The sequence below is a fragment of the Corvus cornix genome, chromosome 2, assembly GCF_000738735.6.
Source record: "Corvus cornix cornix isolate S_Up_H32 chromosome 2, ASM73873v5, whole genome shotgun sequence".
Taxonomy (NCBI): Eukaryota; Metazoa; Chordata; class Aves; order Passeriformes; family Corvidae; genus Corvus; species Corvus cornix.
In genome coordinates this window covers 64,179,165-64,195,486 of record NC_046333.1, presented here as the reverse complement: position 1 = coordinate 64,195,486, position 16,322 = coordinate 64,179,165, and the positions used below count along the sequence as shown (strand labels likewise).

Genomic DNA, 16,322 nt, shown 5'->3' with positions numbered 1-16,322 from the left:
GGAATATGTTAGTATGAATGGAAAAGTTGGCAGACGTTGATTTTTGTTACAAAATGCCATGTGTAAAATTGTATAAACCCTTCACTTCTATGAACATTTTCAGGATACTTGTTGCTTGCTGCTGGCTTGGCTTTTCCACCGTCTCGAGTTTCTTCTGCACATTAAACTTTGTATGGCATTAGAATAGTTCTCAGGATAATTAGTCACTACTGTGTGTCTTTTGCACTGTTTTGAGGAATACTTTCAGTTCTTCTGATTTTCCTCCCTGAAATGCTGTGGCCAGACAAGATGTAAAAGTGCACATGTATCAATCTGCTGCTGTCCATTTCCTCTCTCTCTCCTCCCCATATGGTTGTGGAAAATAACTTGAACAAGTCCCAAGACTCAACAATCATACTGCCAATAAAAAGAACATAAATTTTTATTTTATCTCTTAAATCTGATTGTCATTAAGCCAGCCTGTTTTTTTGGACCTGTTCTATGATTTTTAAGTGCTTGGGATTCGCAATACTGCTAATGCTTTAAGAAAAAAAAGGTAAAGGGTCATAATAAAATTGCATGTGTCTTTAAATAAAAGAAAATGAAATATAATGATTGCTTGCAGAAAATCAAAGGGTTGGTTTCTTTTTAAAATTTACAATCAGAAAGCTTAATTTATGCAGGGTTGATCAGAAAGTCTCCATTGCAGAATAACTTTTTAATGTATACAGCATGTCATAGAAAAATATGCAGCACATCATTTGCATTTTTTTGTGGCTGTGGGGAAGGGTGCTGTGTTTTAGAGGGAAGTTGCCCAGGCAAGTAGTTACATGCAAGGACATGCCTGTTACAGTCTCCAAATGAGCTTGAATGGTGGGGGTGGATGGTAACCACTGTAACTTCAGAGCAGTAAGAGTTTCTTGAGAGTGAAAAAACCACACAAAGTGCCCGTGCGCTGACACACTTCGGCTTTCCGTTTTGGAAGAAAACTGACTTGGTAGCAGCTATTGGCTTGGGATATTGAATAGAAGGAATTTTTTTGCTATGACACTATCATTTCCAGAAAGCACTTAATTTTTTTCAGGATTAGCTTGGGTTGGATGAAAATGTGGTTATTTGAAGAAGTGATTACTGCTGGAAAAGCTTATATCTCTTAATTAGAAGAAGTAATTGTTTATAGGGCATTGATCAAATCCTATGAATAATCAGATTGTGTTGCCCACAATGTATTGCTAAGTCACCTTGGATATTTTAGCATCTGGTATTTTCTGCAATTACATGAGAGAGAATATATTCGATGTTAAGCAAACACTGGATAAAAAATGTAACCTAGTTAAGTCTGGTGCAGAGGCATGACAGGAATATAGTACTAAAATGCTGGTTTTTCTATACCAGCTCAGCTTGAAGTATAGTATTGTATTTGTGGACCTTAGATTAGGTTAGATTTGGTTTAACTTCTTGTTGTTGGACATTTTAGTCACTGAGTTGGGGGTACCTCTGTTGGTCTCATTAGCTAGTTCTCATTTTCTCTATGGAACAATCAAAATCAGGCCAACTGTATAACTAAATAAGTTAAATAAAAGTTATTGGGCTAGACACTGCGTGCTTACAAATGTTCTCTGTCACTGGAGGAAACAGACTGGAGCTCACAGTAGTAACACATGAAAGAAACATGACCTGGCACTGTGCAGGGAGCAGCCACAGATAGAGCACTTCATACTCACACCCATCATCTTTCTGGCTTTTGCATTTGTTTCGGAGTGAAGGTGGCAACAGCCCTGCTCCATTTTAGGCAGACCTGGGTTATGACCCTGGAGTCTGTCAGAGGGACGGAACATGGGACATGTTTGAAGGCATCCAAAATGGATCTCAGAAACTGTACTTGAGGCCTAATGTCCCTACATGTGCATTCATGCCTTCACTTATGTGAGGAATTGGGTGGCTTCAGTGGGTGACATCTCTGTTGTGTCAGCTCTCCAGGTGCTTACCCTTCCAATTCAAGCAGCGTTTTCTGCAGAGCCTGCTAAGCATCTTGCCTGGATAAGGACATCGGTATTAGTAAAACTAAAATGAAAATAAATAAATAGATACAGCTTTTCTTTCTTTCTTTCTTTTTTATTTTTAGTTAATTTGAGCCTGCTCTCCAAAACATAGAGTTATTGTTATTTGTTCAGAGCGTGCACTGCCTCCTTCCACGTAGGCAAATGGCTCAATGCTTTCTTTTATACAGTTGTCTTGAGAGGATTTTGCATGAGATACTGGACATTTTAACAATTAAAGAGTTCTTTTTAATATTTTCTGCTGTTGAATCACTTGATATTTATTAATCATATTATAGTACTGGGATGAATTTACAGCTGGAGCCCATTTGTAAGAAATTTTTTTTGGCTGAATTTTCAGTAAGTATGTCTGTATACTACCTAATATAGCTTATCTTTTACGTAAGAAATAATTTCTGGTTTATGCAGACTTCTGGCTACTGCTCTCTGTAAACAGGCAAAAGTCTGCCCTTTTAAAATACTTAATAGTGAACATAAAAATAACTAATCTGTCTCTGTATTACTGTGTGCAGTGGTAGGTTTTTGGCTGTCATATCAGTGTCCTTTTATCGTAGCTGGTTTTATTTTTTCCCTCATGCTGTTTATGAAGGTCTACAATAGCTGCAGGGCTAAAAGAAGGTAGGCAATGGAGACTTCTAATACGTTAACAGCACAAGTGAAATGGAGCTGTGAACTAGGTATAATTGGATAGTAATTAGGAATTATTTTAATTTGTTGAATTGTTTATGTATGAACAACTAAAAGGTAAATTAAATTATATGATGTGAGTGCTGACATGTGTCTTAAAAATGAGGCTTTGTGGTCCCCTCACCTCAGCCATAACCTTTCATGTTTTTGCTCTGTTGTTCCTCCAGCGGATGCTGAAGATCTGCTGTCTTTCTGCTAGAAAGTTTCATAACACGGTCTGAAGTGTAAATGGAGTTGAGCGTAGCGGTATGCCTACATAAAAACACAAGGCTGACATTCATAATGTGATATAAGGCACTATCTGAGGTTTGATTCACCTTCCAACTTGGTGTTTTTAAAAAATGTATCTGCTAATGGAATGAGACTTGGTGTCCCACGCACTGCAACTTGTTAGCATTCCTTTAAAAGTGTGGGCTTTTGGATGTTAGTGTGAGTATGAGTAGATGGAGAACTTCCATGTGCTGGGGGCCGAGAAGTGGTGAGATGCCTGGATGTGATGTGCAGTTGTGTGCAAGCCTCAGCATCTGTGTGTACCCTCCTGCTGCCCTCTCCTTTGGCTGTGTGTGTTGGGCAGGGGTGTGCTGGTGAGGTTTGCTTTGCCTTGAAACCAGGGCTGTGCTTTTGAAAGAAAGTTAGCCCTCATTTCCTGGGGTATAATTTTGGTCTGAAGTTAGCCCAGGTGGCAGCATCTGTATTTAAATGTGTTGGCTGAGGGGTTTCTCATGGTGAGACACTGTGATAGAGGCAAACCCCAAATTTGATAATTGCCTCTTTATTTTCTTATCAGTTACTTATTTTGGAACTAGCTGTAAACCTGACTTTAGGATTTATTGAGTTACTCCTTGCTCTATAAAAAGTACAAATGTCAAAGTCTTTCTCACCTGTATTGGAGTGTGGTTGTGACTGTTACCACAGTATTGTTTTTCAGGTCCCCACGTGTGAAGGCCTTTGTAGTTTTGTACAGCTAATATTTCTGTGAGGCCAGCTACTTGAAAGAATGTCAGGCTTTAATGGTAAAGGATAATTATGAAAAGCAGGCTTAATCCTCCTTTACGGTGCTCAGAATTTTTGTGCTACTGAATATTTTCTCATTGGTGTGGTTCCTTTTCAGTGGCATATGTAGCAGCTGACTGGAAAGTGATATTTTCAAATGTATATAACAGTAAATGCATTTCGCCTCTTCTGTAGCCCCTGAACATATTTGCTGCTTGGTACTGTGCTGTATTCAGAGCTTTCTCAAGGTAGTCTGACAGCAAGTAGATCCAGACTGGTTTGAAAATTCAATATATTTAAGGGAAAAAAAATCCCAGTAGGTTATTATGGTAGAAGAAGTTGTAACTTTATTCTGCGTGTACCACTAGCAGTTAAAAACCCATTGCACTAATCATATGTACTGAAATTTTATTTACAGATTAGTTGGCTCTACTTTGACATATGACTAGCAGGGAAGCCCCTCCCTTTAACAGTTGTATGTCATCTGCTTCAGAGAACTAATTACTTGGCAATTCCCATTTGATAATTCCCTCTTTATTTTCTGATGAGTTACTTAACAGTGATGAGCTTGTTGAGCAGAATACCGTGCTTAATCTGTGCTTCAGAAACTACAGCGTGGGCCTGGGGATATAATTGTTTTTGAAATGCTGTTTAGCCTTGCCATAGGAGCATTGAAACCACACTAAGATACGTGAACAGTTCACAGTTAACGAAAAGCTGAATGTGAGTGATGCACGGCATTTGCCAAAAAAATAAAAGAAGGGTTTAGATTACTGTTGCACTGCAAGCAGAATGTTAAATACATAATTTCTCAAAAAACCCCCAAACATGAAACCTAATGTAATTTAGATGCGCAGAAGCTTGTGTCAGAGATATACCTTCTATATATCATTGCTCCTCTCCACTGAAAGAATCAATTTAATTGATTTTTTTTTTCTAAAAAACCCCAGTGTTTATTGTAATACCTATTTGACAGTTCAGCTGATTCCTGGTGGTTGTTGTGCTCTTTTAATACGAGATACTTTAGTAAGTTTTTACTGTGTTTTCTTTGCTGTTACCTGTCTTATTCATTCTTCTCCACTCCCTTTTCACATTCTTTTACTCTAGTGGCCACAGCAACCCTTGTTCCTGGCTGGGGAATGCATTACAAGTCTCACTGCTAATTACAGCATCGCAGTGTTTCTAGAGGGGTACCTAAGTTCAGCAGTGCTTAGCTGTAGCACCAGGAGAGGGAATTTATGGGGTGAAATGACATCAGCCTGCTCATGGCAGTCATGGTAAGGTCAAAGTGAGTCTCTCTTGCAGATCAGGAGTCAGATGGGTCCTGTTAAGTCTCACTGTCTCTGAAATTCAACCGAATAAAATTTTTTTACTGGTTTCAGTAGAGAAAGGTTTGTGAATCATCTACAGTCACTTTAGACTAGATGGTGGCATTATTCCACTGATACTGATACCTGAAGATTTCCATTGTAGCTGAGCCAGTGCTGTAAGCTTAGAATTGGGCTATATTTTCCTTTACTGGAATAAAAAGTACAGTATTTCGTGTATTAGCTCACATGATGTTACATTATCAGGTTTGCTGATTTATTAGATATTCACAATGATATCTCTTGCCCAGTACTGGAAGCTGTGTAACAGGATTGTTTTATCAATGAGAAAAAACTCATACATAGTTTGAGTTACATGTGTTTTTGTAAAATTAATCAGAGGAACAGTAATTTTATGAAACATATAATTCAGAACAGATTAATCTACTTTGTGTTTGTGAAGTACACCAGCTATAAAATCTTTTGAAAGGAATATTAATCAAGTTGATCAAAGGTGGTTTGAAGTACAGAATTCAAATACGAACACAATTACAGCAAATATACAGACAGATAGAAAGTAGCTTGGGACATTATTCTTTAAAAATTTAATAGAAAAATAAGTCCTATTTTCCTTTTTGGATTTATTTTTTAAGAATATGTCATGTTTTAGAAGCAAAGATGAAGAAAAAACAAATACAATTTGAGATTTTATAAAATGCAGTGAATAGGCATTTTAAATAGCATAATAACACAAGGAGTCAAAACCTCACAAAAGGTCATTAAATTATATTTCGATTTTTTAAAACCTATTTTTTATCCTATTTAAGTTTTTAATGACTCAAGGTGTCTCAGGTAGTGCTATATAGGCATTGCTGAAAATAGGAATCCTCTGTAAGGATCAGAAAAGAAATATGACTTTCTTAGGGTGCCCCACCTGTGATATGAAAAGTTTGCTTACACTGACAGGACTTGTCCCTTGACAAGTCCTTCTACAAACCATTACAGCTGCATCCTGACCTAGGGTATCATATTTATTTTTCCAGAGGCGGCCAAAGAGTTATTTGATGTTGATTTAGACAGATCTTTATCTGCCTGCTTCAGAGGTGTCTAAGATTGAACTTTAAAGTGTTTGGCCCCAGACACACTGATGCACACCAATACTATTTCTATCAATAGTTATGCAAGTAAAATATCAACATATGAATATTGTGAACATGATCTTCAGTTAACACAGGATTTTAATTGCATGCTAATGTATTAAGATTGGACTCTGGTTGAAAACAAAGAAAACCCAACTCACTAACGTACAGTGGAGATTTCTCTCTTGACCACTGCTGTTCTCTCCCTGGCACCCAAAAGAAATGGTACCTTCCATCTTCTAATTTATTACAAATGAGAAAGTGATACATTCCTAGATACTGTGTTTCTTTCCTCTGGATCCTCTTTGCTCTTTTCCCGCCATCTACCCTGTTAGCATCACTCTTCTGTGAGTAATACTTGCTGATGGACTAGCCAAGGATGACCTGGATGATCTGGTCAAACAATTTGTGTTTGCAGCTTCTTGTTTACAGAACTGAGAAGCTGCTGCACCTCTCTGCTTAGGACTTGTCTGCCTTCTCTTTGAATCAGGGTTGAGTTTCATGTTTCCTTCTTGCCACTCTTGCTAAGCTTTCTTGGATCTCTGCTGTGGTCTGGCCTGATATTTTTGTTGTTAATGACAGTCTTGGAAATCACTTGTGATTTCCTTTGTGAACCTGACAGTTGATTAATTAAACTGGGGGAGGTAAGTACCATGTCAGTATATGTAACACATCTGTGTCTTATTTTACAGGGAAGGAGGATGATGGTGGAGCTCACAGACCAATAATCTATAGTTTAAAATTGTACTATATGTATGTTTGGATAGCTCACAAATGCATTAGATAGTGTCATAAAACAGATGTGATACTGCAATACTGGAAGGACTGAAGGACTAAAAGTCTGCATTTTGTTCCATATTTGCACAAGATGACAGAATAACTCATTCTTGGTTTATGGTCTTCAGGTGTGAGAGTGACGAAAACCAGCACATGTGCATCCTGCCATTTGTTTGTCACCACTGGTTTATTTTGATTGCACTTCAGTAGGATATTCAGAGGGAATATGGTGTGTACTGACTGAGCAAATTAAAGTAATTTCTGAGTGAAAGCATGACATTTGTTACATGAGGCTACTATCCAGATGTTGTTATCTGTCAGTGTACAGTGAGAAAGAGCCCTAAGGAAAATTGAGGTGGGGTAGAAGGCAAGCATCTGAAATACATTAAACATCAGCAGTCAAGTGCACCCCTGTTACCTAAGGAGTCAGTCTTGGTGAATGTCATGTTGGCTGTATGGAATGGGAGAAATGCAAACTAAGACACACTTCTGCTGTGTGTGCAGCTCTGCTATGAAGTGCGTTCATCTGAGCTGTCAGCTGGCTGGCTGCAGTGTTTGGTGCTGTTTATACAGCTCAGCCAGAGTGTCTTTATGAAACCAGTAGTGCTGTGCAACCTAAGCTGCAGCAACCAGTGGTTTTATGCTGCTCTTCTTATTTAACATGAAGTGTGTTGCACATTGCACCAGGGTGCTCAGCCAAAGGCTGTGGTGAAATAAGGGGTGAGGTTCCCGCTTCTGTTACTTACTTGGATGGTTTCAATGGAGCCACGTGGGTGTAAATGTGGTGTGATAGAGTCTGGGGCCTTTGGGGTGTGTCTGGGCCCTCTGGGCTCAGAGCTGTCGAAGACAGCTCAGCACTGCTGATCAGATAATGTTTGTTTGATGGGAGTAGAGCAGTCACTTGGCTTTTCCTTCAAGTGGAGAGGGAGTGAAAGTTGTTCCTCAGTCAAATGTCATCAGTCTTCTTTCCTTCCCATGCTTCAGGTGGATGTGTTAGTGAATAAGACTAATCTTTCTTTACATAGTGTTTTGCCTTTTTATCCTTCTGTCCTGTTTTAACTATTTCCAAACTTCTTTCTCTTGTTGCTGGCCAATTAGTTTTTCTCCTCACTGCCTTCTCTACCAAGATTCTCCTGTGCTCAGCAGTTCTTGCTGCTGCGTATCTGACCTACTTGTACACAGCTCCCTCACTGGCTTTGTTACCTGCACAGTACTTAGATTTTATGTAGACCCTTTCTTTCGTTTGAATTGTGTATGTTTCTATGTGTCTCAAATGCATTTCTGCTTAGAGTGTTTCAATACCTCAGTAGTTTTCTGCAGAAATGCAAATTTGAATGTTGTTTCATCTACCTCTTTTCCTTCCTAATTAGTCATAGCTGGATTCTGAGCTTTGCAACCCCAATGATCTGCCTGGACAAGCCTTTCACTCCATGCAGCCTTCCGCTTCTAGCCATAGGAAAAGACCATTATTTCTTCTCTGAAGCTTCTCTGTGGGTACCTGTTTCCCTCACTGAACGTTGGATTTTCAGTCCGTGGGCCCCTGCAAGTCTTCCCTGGCTTCCAGCTGCAGTGTCTCTTCAGCAGACATCTTGCTTTTTAGGCTTGTCAGCTGATCTCTAACAAATCAGTAGTATCTATTTGTTTGTAAAATGTTACGTGCTGGCATTTTTAAAAATACAAAAACAATGACAAACCACAAACCCAAAACTCATTCAGTTACTTTCTCTGTACCTGAGCATGAACTAGGAGCCATACTCTTTGGGTCATTTGCTCATAAAATAATGGAGTCACTATTACTTTATTATTGTATTGTGTGATCTTCTAATCAAAGGATTTTTTTACTGTATTAATAGCAGTAATTCAAATTGTTAATGTAAATTTGAAAAAATACAGTACCATTTTCATGTGTCATACTGATGGGACAAAAGTAGCAGCTTGGGCACTTTTCTTTGGGCTTCTTTATCATCACTTCTTCTCATACCATGACTCTGCTCCAGTGATAAAGTTCTATAGTAATAGGTTGCGAAATGTAGCTTAAACCAAAAAAGAATTTTTGAAAAGCACTTCATTCAGAAAAAGAAAATAAATTTGACATAGTATGCATTTTTGAATAAGATTCTTCAGAGAGGGAAAAATTCCTGGACTGCTATGGAGAAGTACAGGAATGAAGCACCCACCGAATGAGTGAAGTTCACTTAAGGTGTGAAGTGGAAATATGTAAGAGGGTTTTTAAAAAAATTTTTTTTTGTGTATTAGCATGCTTTTGCCAAGAACTGACTATTGGAATGATATTGTGGTTGTAGTAGATTTAAAAAAACCCAAACAATTTAATAAGTATTTTGGTTGGTAATTCTGGAGTTGGTATGTTTTCTCAAAAAGGAGGCTTTTGACTAAACAGAAAACCATCAAAAATAATTCCTAGCTGGAAATTGAGGACCCTTCTTGTTCTAAGTAACAACAAAAAGATACAGACTAAGGGATTAGAGGAAAATACACATTTCCCATATTGATTTACTCAGTGAATTTAACAATAGCTTGAGTATAGTTAATTTCACTTTTCCTGTATGTAGGCAGTTTTTCGAGGTGAGAGAAACATCTGAAAAAACCCCCCAACCACATGGTTATAAGATTATAAAAACTGGTGCAGGGAGCTTGGAGGTGTGAGTTACTACTTTTAAAGTCCTCTGTTAAAAACAAGGCTAGACTCCATATTGATGGAGCGCTTTTAAAGGCAGTGCCCTTTTAATCAGCAAACAGGTCCTCTGTGCATCAAATAATTAAAAATAGAGCAAAGTTTCTGAACAAGGCGTCTGGCAGAAGCGTCTGTACTTCCATCTGTGCATGATTAGCAGAATGTTTCATGATATTTAAATAGCACAAGCTTTGCTCTCTTTTTTATTATTTGTTGTGCTGAAGACCTGTTTGCTTGTTAAGTGGTCTTTTTTGAATAGTTACTGGCAAGGAATCAGGAAAGTGTATGAAGACATCTTGTACACACTGCAAATGCCAAATTGTCCCTTTTTTCAGAGACACTGCCCTTACTATTTTTTTTGATTGGAGTTATACTACGTCCCTCACTTGGTGTTTAAATTTTCTTAAGGACCAGTTCATTTCAGAGGGAGTTGAGCATGTATTCATGGTGGCTGCCCGGGGACTGCAGTCTCACTGCTCATGGCTATTATTTTCAGGGCAGTGGCCCTTGGAGACGCGTTGCCCTGTGAGTACACACCAGGGTGCACTTGCAGAGTACGTGTGGCGGCTCAGCTCTGCAGCTCCTGCTGGCACTGCTGGGAGCCCTGCTCTAATCTGCTGTGCGCACTGCTCTGGAGCCTTACCCTTTCATGGGGACGTAATCAGCCAGGCAACAGCTTTCCAAGTGCTTTTGAGGCCTTAAGCTGGGACTCCTCCTTGCTGGCAGTCTTTCAGCATTGGACTGTGTGCCCTTCATCTCTGGCTAGCAACACGGCGCTTTGCAATTGTAGCCACTGATTTCCCTCCATACTAGTAAAGTTTTTGTGTGTGTGTTTTACAAAGGCCTGTACAAGAAGGTATGGAATGAAAAGAAGCCACTGTCTGGATGCTAAGTGCATTGCTGTAGCTGGCTGAGGGCAGTTCTGTTATGTGCAAGTGCCCTGTTGTTGGGAGCTGGCAGGTTGGCAGGGAGCTGAGACACTTGGATGGGCCCAGAGGTCCTTTGTGGAGAGTCAGTGTTCAGTCTTAGGACAATCTGTGGTCTTGGATGGGCATGGATAATAAGAGCTTTTGTGGTGTGCGTAAGTGGTGTTTACTCTGTAGCTGGGCTTTTTGTTGCTGGGTTTTTCTTGTGTTTGAGAAAAGCTGTGGTGTGTGATGTGTGAATACTGACCTGGGTCATCTCTTAGCTTCAGCTAAAAACTTCAAAAGAATTGTGGTTACTACTGAGAGCAAAGCTGCTAACCTGTCAATATAAATGTATAAACTCTGCGTGTTTGCACCTTAGAAAAAACCACTGAAACACCTTGGTTGTGAAGAAAGAGCGTGCTGTAAGCCTCCACACAGTGTTCACCTCACCTCACCTGGTTAGTGCTGTGTTACTGGTGTCCATCAAGCTGTTTCTGGCCCAGGTTCTGCAGACCAGAGTGCTCTGCAGTCACAGAGCAAGTTCTCTTCACCAGGTTTATATCTTATGTGCTGAAGTTGTTGAAATTCAGGGGGGCAATGGTAGGACCACTTTGCAAATACCTCGCGTCATTCGGTGTCTGGTTCAGGGAAGATGAGTGAGTAGATACAGAGAAGTCCTGGAAAGGCAAGAGAAGGAACAAACATGTTTCTCTGTAAAAATCGAGGGTAACATGTATGCCCTTCAGCTAAATCTCTCAACTAATGCATGAAGCAGTTGCTTTTACCCACATTGCTCTTAAAAATCAGTTCCCTTAATAATTGATTTCTTCAGAAATAATTACTTCTAGAATTGATTCTTGATCAGTGCAGTTTGGTAGGCCTAATATTAACATCATTCCAGGAGCAGGAAGGAGCAAAATGACTCGGGTTCATTTTAGAAAGATTCATGAAGTTGTGTTGGTAGGTTGGTTAAACTAAGCCAAGTTTTGTGTTTTGCTCCTAGTATTTGTTCTCAAAATACACCATAATGCTTTTTTGGAATAGCTTCAGCTTATGTTGTGAATGTGAATTAATTAACATCAGTATGAATTTCATATTGTCCAAGAGAATTTTTCTGTGTCTTCTGTCATGCTCAAGGTGCTTCAAGCACTTTAAAATAATGAGTTCAGTTATAATAGTGCTGAGGCTCTGTATACAAACAGCCATTCTTCTGAGTGCAAGGAGATCAAATTCAAGGATGGTTTTTTTGGTAGGAGTGGGAAGAATACTGCTTGTGATGCTAGTGTTACCCCTGATATTTTTTCAAAAGCATTTGTGACAGGCTCCTTATTTTGGTAGACCAGATTTTGCTGTTTATTACTAGATTTATAATTCTCAATGTACTGTAAACAAAGTGAAGAATTTCAGGGCACAGTATTCAGAAGCTGTTGTTCAAACCTAATTGTTGCATTTCTAGCCCTGATTATTTGACGTGATGACATACTACATGAAAAATCTGGTAGCCCTTGATTTCCTGAAACAAAACCAAAGCTTCCTTTTATAGCCCTGCAAAAGTACATTGTATCAAAGCAGGTAAACTGGAATTCAGCCTAAGATGGTAGGAGCCTCTTGATTTGTGTGAAAAATTATGGTTCTGTTAGTTGTCTGCAGGTCTCTGGAGGAGAGGGAGGGCCTTGTATCACTAAAAAACAATTCCTTTCGGCTGGCTGGAGAGAAGTATGGATAGCATCCAACATACAGACATCTCCAAGTACAAAGATTATAATGGACATGTTGATGACCAGTCAGTATTGATATATTAGGAAGTATTTACATAACTCAGAGTTGTTGACTACTGTAGAAATGTTGTTTCAGGCCCTGTTCCCACTGGCGTTCCTCCTGTTGACTTTTGGAGTGTTAAGATCAGACCCCTTTAGCTCAAATTTGGAGTGAATTAAGGCTGAAGGAAGCATGCATGTTCTGTAGTTGCCTTCCACTTTTGGAGGGGAGAATGGAGGAAATAACTGACCTGTGCAATGGTACCAAAGTACTTTATGGCATCATCAAGCCATACACTGAAAATAAAGCTTTCCTTAAGCTATTTGAGATATTTCATTTTCATCTATAGCCTAAAGTGTTCCCTGTTAATGGAAGGCTTGATGTGGTTTTTATGCTTTCCTCCTGAAGCTGTTCTTTGACAAGAAGAAGAATGTATCTAATTAACATGCACCTTTCTGTATGTGGATTATTATGCATTTATTATTTTAAGTTGGTGCTATTATATGAAAGTTTCTCCAGAACTCTGGCACCTTGGTAGAAAGGAGTGACAGTTCAGTGCATTCTCAGCTGTGCAGCTCTAAAATATGTTGCTTTTAAAGACACCTAAGTGTTACAATAAAAATACCCTTATAGCCAAAGATCTGTGACCACAGTCTAGGTAACTGCAAAAGAAAGAGATTCAACTAAATACTGAAACGGGGGAAAAAAAAATGGCAAAAATTTTTTTAAGAGCAGTAGAAATGATGAAAGACAGAATTATTATTCTATAAATATTACCCCTCCCAACGCCCAAAACCCCAAAAAGCTCAAGAGTTCCTTATATGTAAAAGCCCCTATCAGTTAGGGAATATATGTGGAATGAAAGTCTGAAATACTAAATTCTATACATTTGATTGATATTCAGGGCTCAGTTGTACTCGAGAAAAAGACTAAATGTGTATCTTTGCTAGAAACAACAAAAGACAACTTGGGGAAATGCAGAAGTACTGCTAGAAAAGCTGAATGATACATTTCTATGTAAAATGCCATGTGACTAGTATAAGTGCTGTTCTGTCCCAGATAGGGCTGCTGAAATTGTAAGCAGGTAGCAAAAATTTACTGTTACATATTTCATAGATAATAATTGTTCTGAATGCTTTAAATAGTACAGGAAATGTAGTGTCACAAACTTGACATTTGAATATTAATATTGATACTGAAACAGTTCACCACAAAGAGTGCCAGGGCTGCAGGAGGAAGGATAGCATTTTGATCAGATAAAGACAGAAAAGCTCTAAAACCCTTCATTATACATTGAAGAAAAGGCCTTGTGAAAACTGAGACAAAATTACATTTCAGGATTGGACATTTTATATTCTGTTTTGGTAATACCTCTGCAGGTAAAGTTGGAAGCAAAGGCATATCTTTGCCATTTCTGTCTTCCCCCTTCCTCCCCCACTTGCAGTTTGATGAAGACTGTTTCAAAAAAGGGAAGAGCACAGGGCTGCGAAGTGTTTTGGACTCACTTCTACAAATACATGAGTGGATGTGGGCTCAAGGAAAGACAAATGGGCATGTGACTGGTGGCCAGTCTCAAACTTGATTGAGATACACTGTAAGTTATCCTCTGTAAAGCTGAGATTTGACAACTTTAACAGGTTGTCAAAGTGACAGGTTACTTTATTGAAGAGAGACCCTTCTTTTCTAAACATAAAGCAGTGCTGACAGTCCCTTTTTTTTAACAGGCAAGCTTGCTCTCCCACATCTGTGTGCACATGGGTGTGTGCACAATCCCTTACTATGAATGTGTTAATGGCTTGCTCAATTTTTGTAGTTATGTGTGGTGAGACCAGGAGAATACGGCCCTTCATGTACAAGTACACAGTAAGTTTCAGCCTACCTACATGATGGGGCCCAAGGACTGTGTCCTCTTTTCCTTCACAGTGGAACAAACATCCCTCAAAGAGGATGCAAAAAAAAGATGTAGACTGATGAAAAACTGGTGATACTTCGCAAGCAGAAGAGGCCAGCCCAAGCCAAGCCCCCTGAAGGAACAGGAATGTTTCTGTTCTGTCGCTCTCTGCAGTGCAGTGCTGGTGTGGATGTGCCCCATTGTTGATAAATCTCTTAGTGGCTTTTGGCAATTGTTGTTATGTAGATAATTTGGTAAGTCACTTAGCTGGTGGTAGTACTGAGAGGTACATTGCTTTCCAAAATTCCTTGTCAGTGGAGTATGTAGAGTACATTTTTGGCTTTGTACTGGTAGTACAGGTTGCACCAGTTTGATTTTAGCTGTTTAGCTATATGCAAACTAGTTAAAGGAGTTTTATTTTTTGGGACAGGAAGGAAAAGTTTGTCAGCCTCCTTTCTGAAAGTGTTTTGGTAGCTGTGACCGCTTTTTCCATTCAAAAATATATCTTGTGCTTTCAGACTCTCTTTTTTTCAGGTGTGATTAATGGAAATTTTTATCTTTAGAATGCAAATGGAATTTTAGCATACTTTTGCACTGTATAATGCTTCTTTCTGCAAAAACTGCTTACCAGACAAATTATAAGGACAGGTATGTATTTAAAAACCAACCAACCAAAACCAAAGTGCACTTTACCTTCTGAAGTATTTATATACTTGTAGTTGTAGGTGCTGCAACCTATTACACTGAAGTGACACCATTCTGCTTTGCCAAGTGTGAGCAGCTCCCTTTAGCTGCGTGTTGCCACTGTAGGCAGGAGGAAATGTTGGGCAGTTCGATGGAATGACAAAAGTCTTTGTGTCTCAGTGGGTGTAACCTACATGGGAGCAACCCCTCTGAGGTACCTTTTGCACGGGGATGTTGGGGAATCACAGATCCCTGGCAGTCCTTGGCATTCCTGTAAAAAGGGTGGAACAACAGCACTTATATTAAGAAATGCAGATCCCCTGCTGCCATGTACAAACCCGGCAGACTCCTGACCCCTGGGTGATGCCAATGGCATTTTAGCCTGCCCCAGTGAGTTGTTAAATTTGTTAGGCACAATCTCATTTTCACGAAGGAGACCTGGACTAAGATAGTAATGCATTGGAGATCTTACTCTCCAGGGCTGTGCTGTTTGTAAGGTGAATTCACAGCATGTACAGAGGGAATGGAAAATGTTGTCTTGGAAGCATTCCAGTGTGTTCTTATTTCAAAGTCATTTTGCCCAGGCACAAATGTGGGTGATTGTATGGGAGCCTCTAGAGCTACAGGGTGGAAGGTGTACCTCCTACACCTTAGGTTAGGCTATAACTAGTAAATGACATTTTATTCTGTGGCCAGCTATTGACCTGACTATTCAGACCTCTGTTCTAAATAAAACCCAAGAAAATAAAATACTTGTGAGACTTTGGCCGGTTACAAGATGAGTTGCTGCTGCAGATGATTATATAGATCTATTTTATTGGCTGCTCCCCATGCCAAAATGTAGAAAAGTGTCTTGATTTTGAACTGCCCAGAAAGACAGCCCAAAATGAGAGTAATCATAATGAAACAAATTACTTTTTTTACACCCTATATTTCCTCTATTTCTTCAGCTGTTTCCTAGAATATTGGCTACTTCTACTGCCAGTGATAGAATAATAGGTTAAATTAATTTAAAAAAAAATTATAGTATAGTTGCTCAAAGGAACATAGAAGTAAATTGTTAAGATAGCATTTATCTTCTGATTTAGTGTTTGAACCTGCTTCCTTGATGTTAGTGCAAATTAATGAAATTAGGATCATACCTTTAAAGAAATAAGAAAAACAAAAAACCCTAAACCCCAAGAGTAGTATGTTTGAGCTGATCAACACAAAAGTGTGACTGAAAAATTGTGACATAAGCCTAAATGTCAGCTAATTGTCATGGTGAATGGAATAATCCTCCATGGAGCTGTGAGTGGCCAACATGTTATTGTGCATCAGGGCCCTATTAATCCATAGATTATTGACAGAGCATATGGTAACTGCTCCAAAGCATGCCATGTATGACATGCTTTTTGTATTGTTGTTTAAACTGCATTCTAATGTATAACTGGGGGAAAAGGTACTC

At 39.1% G+C, this 16,322-nt stretch overlaps 1 long non-coding RNA gene across 1 annotated transcript in view; it reads left to right on the top strand.

The window, feature by feature from the left end:
* Positions 1-16,322, top strand: part of LOC120409679 — a 160,190-nt gene that overhangs the window by 128,472 nt on the left and 15,396 nt on the right. The window lies entirely within an intron of this gene.